Raw genomic sequence first — 7,360 nt, 5'->3', positions numbered from 1 at the left:
GTGGCAATGCCACTTGGCATAATTCTTTGCTTTGTTGTGCTTGTGTGCAGGGTATAAGTGAGCTGATCAAGATGATCTAGAAGATGATCAAGTCCAAGATCAAATGAAAATGATCTTGTAGTATTTAGGATAGAATCTATCCTTGTACTTTTCTTTTTATATTCTTTTCTATTTTTCCCAATTTGTGTAATGTGTTGTAATTTATCATATATCTATTCTGGATATTGTAAATGACATTGTATTATGTGTGATTATCAATAAAGCTCCCATTTTCCTTAATGAGCTTTACATAATTGTTGTATTACTTATAATCTTGATTAATGATATTTGTTTATTAAATTATCTTATATTTGAATTATGTGATGATCATTTAATGTTTGAATTTGAAATTCAAATTCAAATTTGGTTTGAATTCAAACATATCACTTAACTTGTAATTCAATCATACAACTTAAGATTCCAATGCAATTATCACTTCTCTCTTCTCAAAACCCTAATTTAGTTAAGTAGGAACAAGTTCATCGCACTCTCGAAACCCTAACCCTGTAAGGTGTCGAGAGAGAAACCTGTCCCCCTTCGATGCAGTTTTGTTTTAAAAGCACGAAATTTCCCCAGAATTTGCAATGCAATGCACATCCCTTTCTAAAATCTACCCCTCGATCGTCTCTAAACCTGGGACATTACAGCCTTTCCCCCTTAAAGAAAACTTCGTCCCGAAGTTGTGGTTGTAATACCTGAAGAGTTCGGGGTATGTTTTCCTCAGGTCTTCCTCCTTTTCCCAGGTAGCTTCCCTCTCGAGATGGTGCTTCCATTGTATCTTGCAGTATTTGATGGCTCGATTCCTGAGTTGTTTCCAGTTCTCCTCGAGAATCTTTGCTGGCTTCTCGATGTAGGTCAAGTCTGGTTGCAACTCGAGCTCTTCATGTGATACTGGTTCATCGGGGGTCTTCAGACACTTTCGGAGTTGCGACACATGGAATACATTGTGAACCTGAGATAACCTTCCCGGTAATTCCAATTCAAAGGCTAACCCTCGGTTTTGACTCAAAATCTTGAAAGGTCCGATGTACCTAGGGCTGAGCTTTCCTTTCACTCCAAACCTCTGAAGTCCTTTCATCGGGCTCACCTTAAGGTAAACCATGTCTCCAACTCGTGGCTCCCATGTTCTCCTCTTTTGATCGGCATAACTCTTCTGTCGGCTCTGGGCTATTCTGAGCCTATCTCTGATGATGTCAATGATTTGTTGCTTTTCCTTGACATAATCAGGGTTGAACTTTTTGCTTGCTCCGGCTTCATACCAACATATCGGTGATCTACACTTTCTTCCATACAGAGCTTCAAACGGTGCCATCTTGATGCTGCTTTGATAGCTATTATTGTATGAAAATTCTGCTAGTGGCAAGTGCTCCTCCCATGATCCTCCGAAGTCTAGGGCACAAGCCCTAAGCATATCCTCTAAGATCTGGTTGGTTCTCTCGGTTTGTCCACCTGTCTGGGGATGATAAGCGGTACTATAGTCCAACTTGGATCCTAAAGCTTCATGTAGTTGCTTCCAGAATGCTGATGTGAACACGGATCCTCGATCCAACACTATCTTCTTAGGCACTCCATGCTTACTCACGATCTCTTTGATGTAAAGATCGATGAGTTTCTCTCCTTTATCCTGCTGGTTTACAGCTAAAAAGTGTGCACTCTTCGTCAACTGGTCCACGATTACCCATATCATGTCCTTCTTTTTATTGGTCATGGGTAGTCCGGTGATGAAATCCATCCCTATTTCCTCCCATTTCCACTCTGGAATAGGTAAAGGTTGTAACTTTCCTGCCGGACTCTGGTGCTCAGCCTTCACTCTCTGGCAGGTATGGCATTCCGCCACATATTGTGCTATCTCTCTCTTCATATTATTCCACCAGAATAACTCCTTTAGATCCATGTACATCTTTGTACTTCCCAGATGAATTGAGTATGGTGTTTGATGGGCTTCCCGGAGTATTACTTCTTTGATTTCAGCAATATCCGGAACACAAATTCTCTTCTGGAACCATAATGATCCAGATTCTCCACGATGAAATTCTGATGGTCTTCCCTCATCTATTCTTCTCATCTCCTCCATGATGAATGGATCGTCCAGCTGACCCATCATGATCTCATTCTTCAGGTTAACATTTAACTCATCGGCTACTTGCAATGCCGATAATCCTTCATGGGCTTCCTTCTCCCAAAGTTGTATTTGGGCTTGACTTATTTCCTTTCTCAACTCTGGTGAGATTTCTTGTTCCACTCCTCCGGTGCTCTTCCTACTCAAGGCATCTGCTACAACATTGGCCTTCCCTGGAGTGTAATTGATTGTCAGATCATAATCCTTGATCAGTTCAAGCCATCTTTTCTGCCTCATGTTGAGTTCCTTCTGGGTGAAGAAATATTTGAGACTCTTATGATCTGTATAGAGCTCACACTTGGCTCCATAAAGAAAATGTCTCGAAGTTTTGAGTGCAAATACAACTGCTGCTAATTCTAAATCATGTGTTGGATAGTTCACTTCATGAGGTCTGAGTTGCCTCGATCCATAAGATATCACTTTCCGATCTTGCATGAGTACGCAACCCAATCCATGCTTGGATGCGTCACAGTACACGGTGTAATCCTTGCCAACTTCCGGAACTGCTAACACCGGTGCCGTGGTGAGTTTCTCCTTCAGAGTTTGAAAACTCTTCTCACACTCCTCTGACCACACGAATGGTGTGTTCTTTCTTAACAGTTTTGTCATAGGTCCTGCTATCTTGGAGAATCCTTCTATGAATCTCCGATAATATCCTGCCATTCCTAGGAATCCTCGGATTTCCTTGACAGTTTTGGGTGCTTCCCACTCTAAAACTGCTGCTACCATGCTCGGGTTAACAGCAATTCCATCTTTACTAATGACATGACCAAGAAATTCCACTTGATCTAGCCAAAATTCACACTTGCTGAATTTGGCATAGAGTTGATGTTCCCTTAGTGTTTACAACACTAGTCTCAGATGTTCAGCATGTTCGGCCTTATTCTTGGAATATATCAAGATATCATCGATGAATACGATGACAAACTTGTCTAGATATGGCATGAAAATCTTATTCATGAGATTCATGAATATTGCTGGGGCATTGGTTAATCCAAAAGGCACTACAAGGTATTCATGATGTCCATACCTTGAGACAAAGGCAGTTTTCGGAACGTCTTCCTTCTTGATCTTTATCTGGTGATAACCGGATCTTAGGTCAATCTTGGAAAAGACTCCAGCGCCTCTAACTTGATCAAATAGATCTTGTATTCTTGGAAGTGGATACTTGTTCTTGATGGTGACGTTGTTCAGATTCCTGTAGTCTCCGCACATCCTTCTTCCTCCATCTCTTTTATCCACGAAGATTACAGGTGATCCCCATGGTGAAACACTTTCTTGTATAAATCCTTTCTATTCCAAATCATCCAATTGCTCCTTAAGTTCTTTCAACTCCTTGGGCCCCATCTTATATGGTGCCTTAGCAATCGGAGCTGTTCCTGGAATTAGGTCGATAGTGAATTCTATCTCCCTATCTGGTGGCATACCAGGTAATTCCGCAGGAAATACATCCTGGAATTCATTCACTACAGGTATATCTTCTAATTTCACTTCCTTCATGCTATTTAGCTGTAACTCAACTTCAATCTGTGTATGTTTGTCGCCTTGGTAGATCATTCTACTTCCATCGGGGCTTTTCAAGGATACTGTCTTGTTCACACAGTCGATCAATGCTCCATTAGTTTCTAACCAGTTCATACCAAGAATGACATCAATGTCCTTCATCGGTAGAATGAACAGGTCCGCGTCAAACGCGTACTTATTGATCATGATGACTTGTTTTTGTTTGGTGTGGGTTACTACTATCGTCCCCCCCGCAGAAAGTATGGTTATGGGTGTATCTAACTTAGTGCAACTAATCCCATGTTTGATGATGAATTGTTGAGAAATGAACGATGTAGTTGCACCAGTATCAAAAAGTACTTTGCCAGGATGAGTGAGTATCTGGAGCGTACCTATAACCGCCTGATTGGAGTTGACCACCTCCTCCAGACTAGTGCAGTTCAGCTTGCCGAAGGGCTTCTTATTCTTCCAGTTCCCTCCGGTGTTTCCTCCTCGGCTTCCACCTCCTCCAGACTGACCTCCTCCGGTGTTTCTCTTGGGACAGTCCTTCAGCATGTGCCCCTCCTGGCGACAACCAAAGCATATAATCTTTGGCTTCTTACAGTCCTTGGCAAAATGCCCTGTGAATCCACAACTTCTGCAAACTATTTGATTGGCAGTCTGGAATGCTTGGTTCTTCCTACTACCGTAGTAGTTGCTGTTGTTGTTGTTGTTGTTGTATCTGGGCTTGAAACTCAAGCTGGTATTAGGCTTGTTACTAACAAACCTCTTAGGCTCAAACTTGGCCTTCTTCCTCTTTTCCTCTTGCAGTTGCTTAAAATCATCTTCCAGAGTGATGGCTGCATCCACCAACTCTTGGAACTCTGTTGCCCTCATCATACGGAGCTGTACTTTGAACTGGGGACTTAACCCCCTCAGAAACCTCTTCTTCTTCTTGTCCTCGGTGTTGACTTCTTCAACCGCATACCGGGACAGTTTTGAGAATTCCCTGACATAAGTCAGGATGGCCTTGTCCTTCTACTCGAGACTTTCGAATTCTCGACGCTTCAGTTCCACAATACTTTCAGGGACATTGGATTCCCTGAACTTCCTTGTGAACTCCTCCCAGGTAAATACCTTTCCAGCAGGATAAACGGCTACGATATTATCCCACCAGGATGCGGCAGGTCCACACAGCAGGTGGGTAGCATAACGAACCTTCTCTTGGTCGTTACATCCAACGGTATTGAGCTTTCGCTCAGTATCCATAAGCCAATCTTCCGCGTCCATTGGCTCGGGCGCGTATGCGAAAGATATAGGCTTGGTGTTCTGGAAGTCTGCTAGAGTGACTCCCGGATTCTCGGGTCTCTCTACCCTGTTTTGTTGCAGCAATTCTTGGAAGAATTTGTTTTGCTGCTCCAGTGTTACACGCTGTCTCTCCTCTACCAGCTGCATGTACTGGACGAAATTCTGCTGCGTCATGGGTGGTGGTGGTGGTGGAAACTGATCTCTGGCTGCTCCCTCAGCCTCTTCCTTTTGCTTTGCCTCGCGCTCCATGCGCTGCGCTTCGGTCTCCTCTCCTAACGCTCCCGACATAACCCCCTAGTTCTGCAACACAAGATGATACTCATAATTACTCCATGCGCAAGTTTTCCGAGCTCAACATTGTGCACAGAACTAGTCACGCAATGGAAATCAAGAAGCAAATCCAAATCATACAAAACATATACCATGTATATACATACTTAAGTGGTCTTATTACAATACTCAAGTCGATGTGAGTATGCAAACTCACTTATTAAAGTATATATACAAATTTATACAAATATTACATACTATAATACATGTGGTACTTGTGTATCATAGCTTCGCCTCCCTTGGTGGACTCTAGTCGATCTTCACTCCCGGTACATCCCAGGCTTCCATCCGGTCGAACGTGTCGTCCTCCTGATAGACCCTGGAACATAAGGTCTCCCCGTTGGCTGGTAGTCCGAATCAGATGATGATCCTAGGGAGAAATCAGTGTTCACAAACTGATCGTTAAGTGCATCATAGTCCACCCATCGGGTGTACTCCCCTGTAGCTCCACCATATGTGTTTCCAACACTCGTACCCGACTCAACCTGTGTCGGATACCCTCCATCAACTCCTTCATTACTAGGATAACTCTGGTTCCGGGTTGTGGCGTCATCATTCATCTCCCCATCATAATACACTGAAGTACTATGAGTTCCAGTATCAGATCCCCAACGCCAACCCGTGGAATTTTCTATAGGAGTCTCGGAACGCTGATTGTTTCCGGATTCCTCTCCGCCCTCATATCCCCCATAGGAACTTCCCAGATAGTTCCCAGGTGTAACAGGTGTAGTTTCAAGCTCAAGAGGATCAATACTAATGTAGTCACCAGCTGAGTAAACTGGTGTGTGCACCACATTCTCCATAGGTTCTTTCCCCCTAATCTCCTCCTTGGGTTCAGTAAACTCCTCTAGCATCGTATCAATTGCTCCCGTCAGATGATGGTTCAACTGAAAGAGTAATGATATGAAGTTACGACTATTGTCCATGTATTTCGCAGCTGCTATAGGTTTGCGTTTTGCATATTTGTAGTGGTTAAGCATGGGATCTTCTTCCTCCTGCATATGAGGAATGTGGGTAAATTCGGAACCCATAAGCTCTTTCGTCTTATGCTCCCGAATATCTGTGATGGCTCTCATAATGGCTATGTGGTAGGCTGTATTGATAGTTCTGGCTTCCCCTGCTGGCATTACTATGCTCATTCCCAGAGATTCGGGAAGTCACAGTCCTACCCTACATTTGGCCAATACAGTACCATCATAGTACATATATTTCTTTACTTGGATCTGGGGATCACACCCAAATTCAAGTAACATGGCTCGTAGAATATCTGCAAGTCCTCCTTCGTATTCACTCAGTGTGGAATCCATCACTTTCACGTTTCGTCCGGGACGTGAACTTGCCATGTTGGCTGTAGAAATAGGAAGATTATGAGATTAGTAATAATGCATCATAATAGAGATAATAAAGAATTATCGCACTAAAAGATATGATTGTTGTATTCTCAATTGAATATACACCATATTTTTAGAGAATTCTTTACTAATCCTATTTGACTCCTAACGTTTGGTCCCATTTACTAGGTTCCAACCTAAGGTCAAAGCTTTTGCTCTGATACCAACTGTGGTGACCCAGCATACCACTGCATGTTGTAGTATGCTAGTCGTTGATATAACATTCACGAAGTACCATTCCGCAAATATTACATCCCTCAGAGTAGTACAACAGAACATAGCAGGTCCATAACTCATTCATTTATTATTACAAATATCATACACATGTCGTCTCGGAGCTCCTCTTGGGTCCTAAGAGGAATACTCCTGGGTTCGAGGCAAACCCAACTTAACTTACAATATAAGAGTCTCATTAAGTTATACATTTATTTCCTCGAGCAGTTAAATACTAAGGGTTCGAGCTGCTCGGCTACTACTACTACTTGAGATGTTCAGGCTTGATCTCCTCCAGAAGCCTCCCCGGATCCGTAGACGACGAGGTAGTCTATGCCTTCTATACCTCCAGAGAGGTCTGGTTCTTCATAGCCGATGATCTCGGCTCCTTCATTATTGTCGTAGTCCTCCTCCAGACGATTCAGACAATCTAAGCATGGGATTTAAGAGTGGTATGAGTACGAGCGTACTCAACAAG

This window comes from Lolium perenne, chromosome 3, assembly GCF_019359855.2.
Source record: "Lolium perenne isolate Kyuss_39 chromosome 3, Kyuss_2.0, whole genome shotgun sequence".
Classification (NCBI taxonomy): Eukaryota; Viridiplantae; Streptophyta; class Magnoliopsida; order Poales; family Poaceae; genus Lolium; species Lolium perenne.
This window is presented reverse-complemented; position numbering follows the sequence as displayed.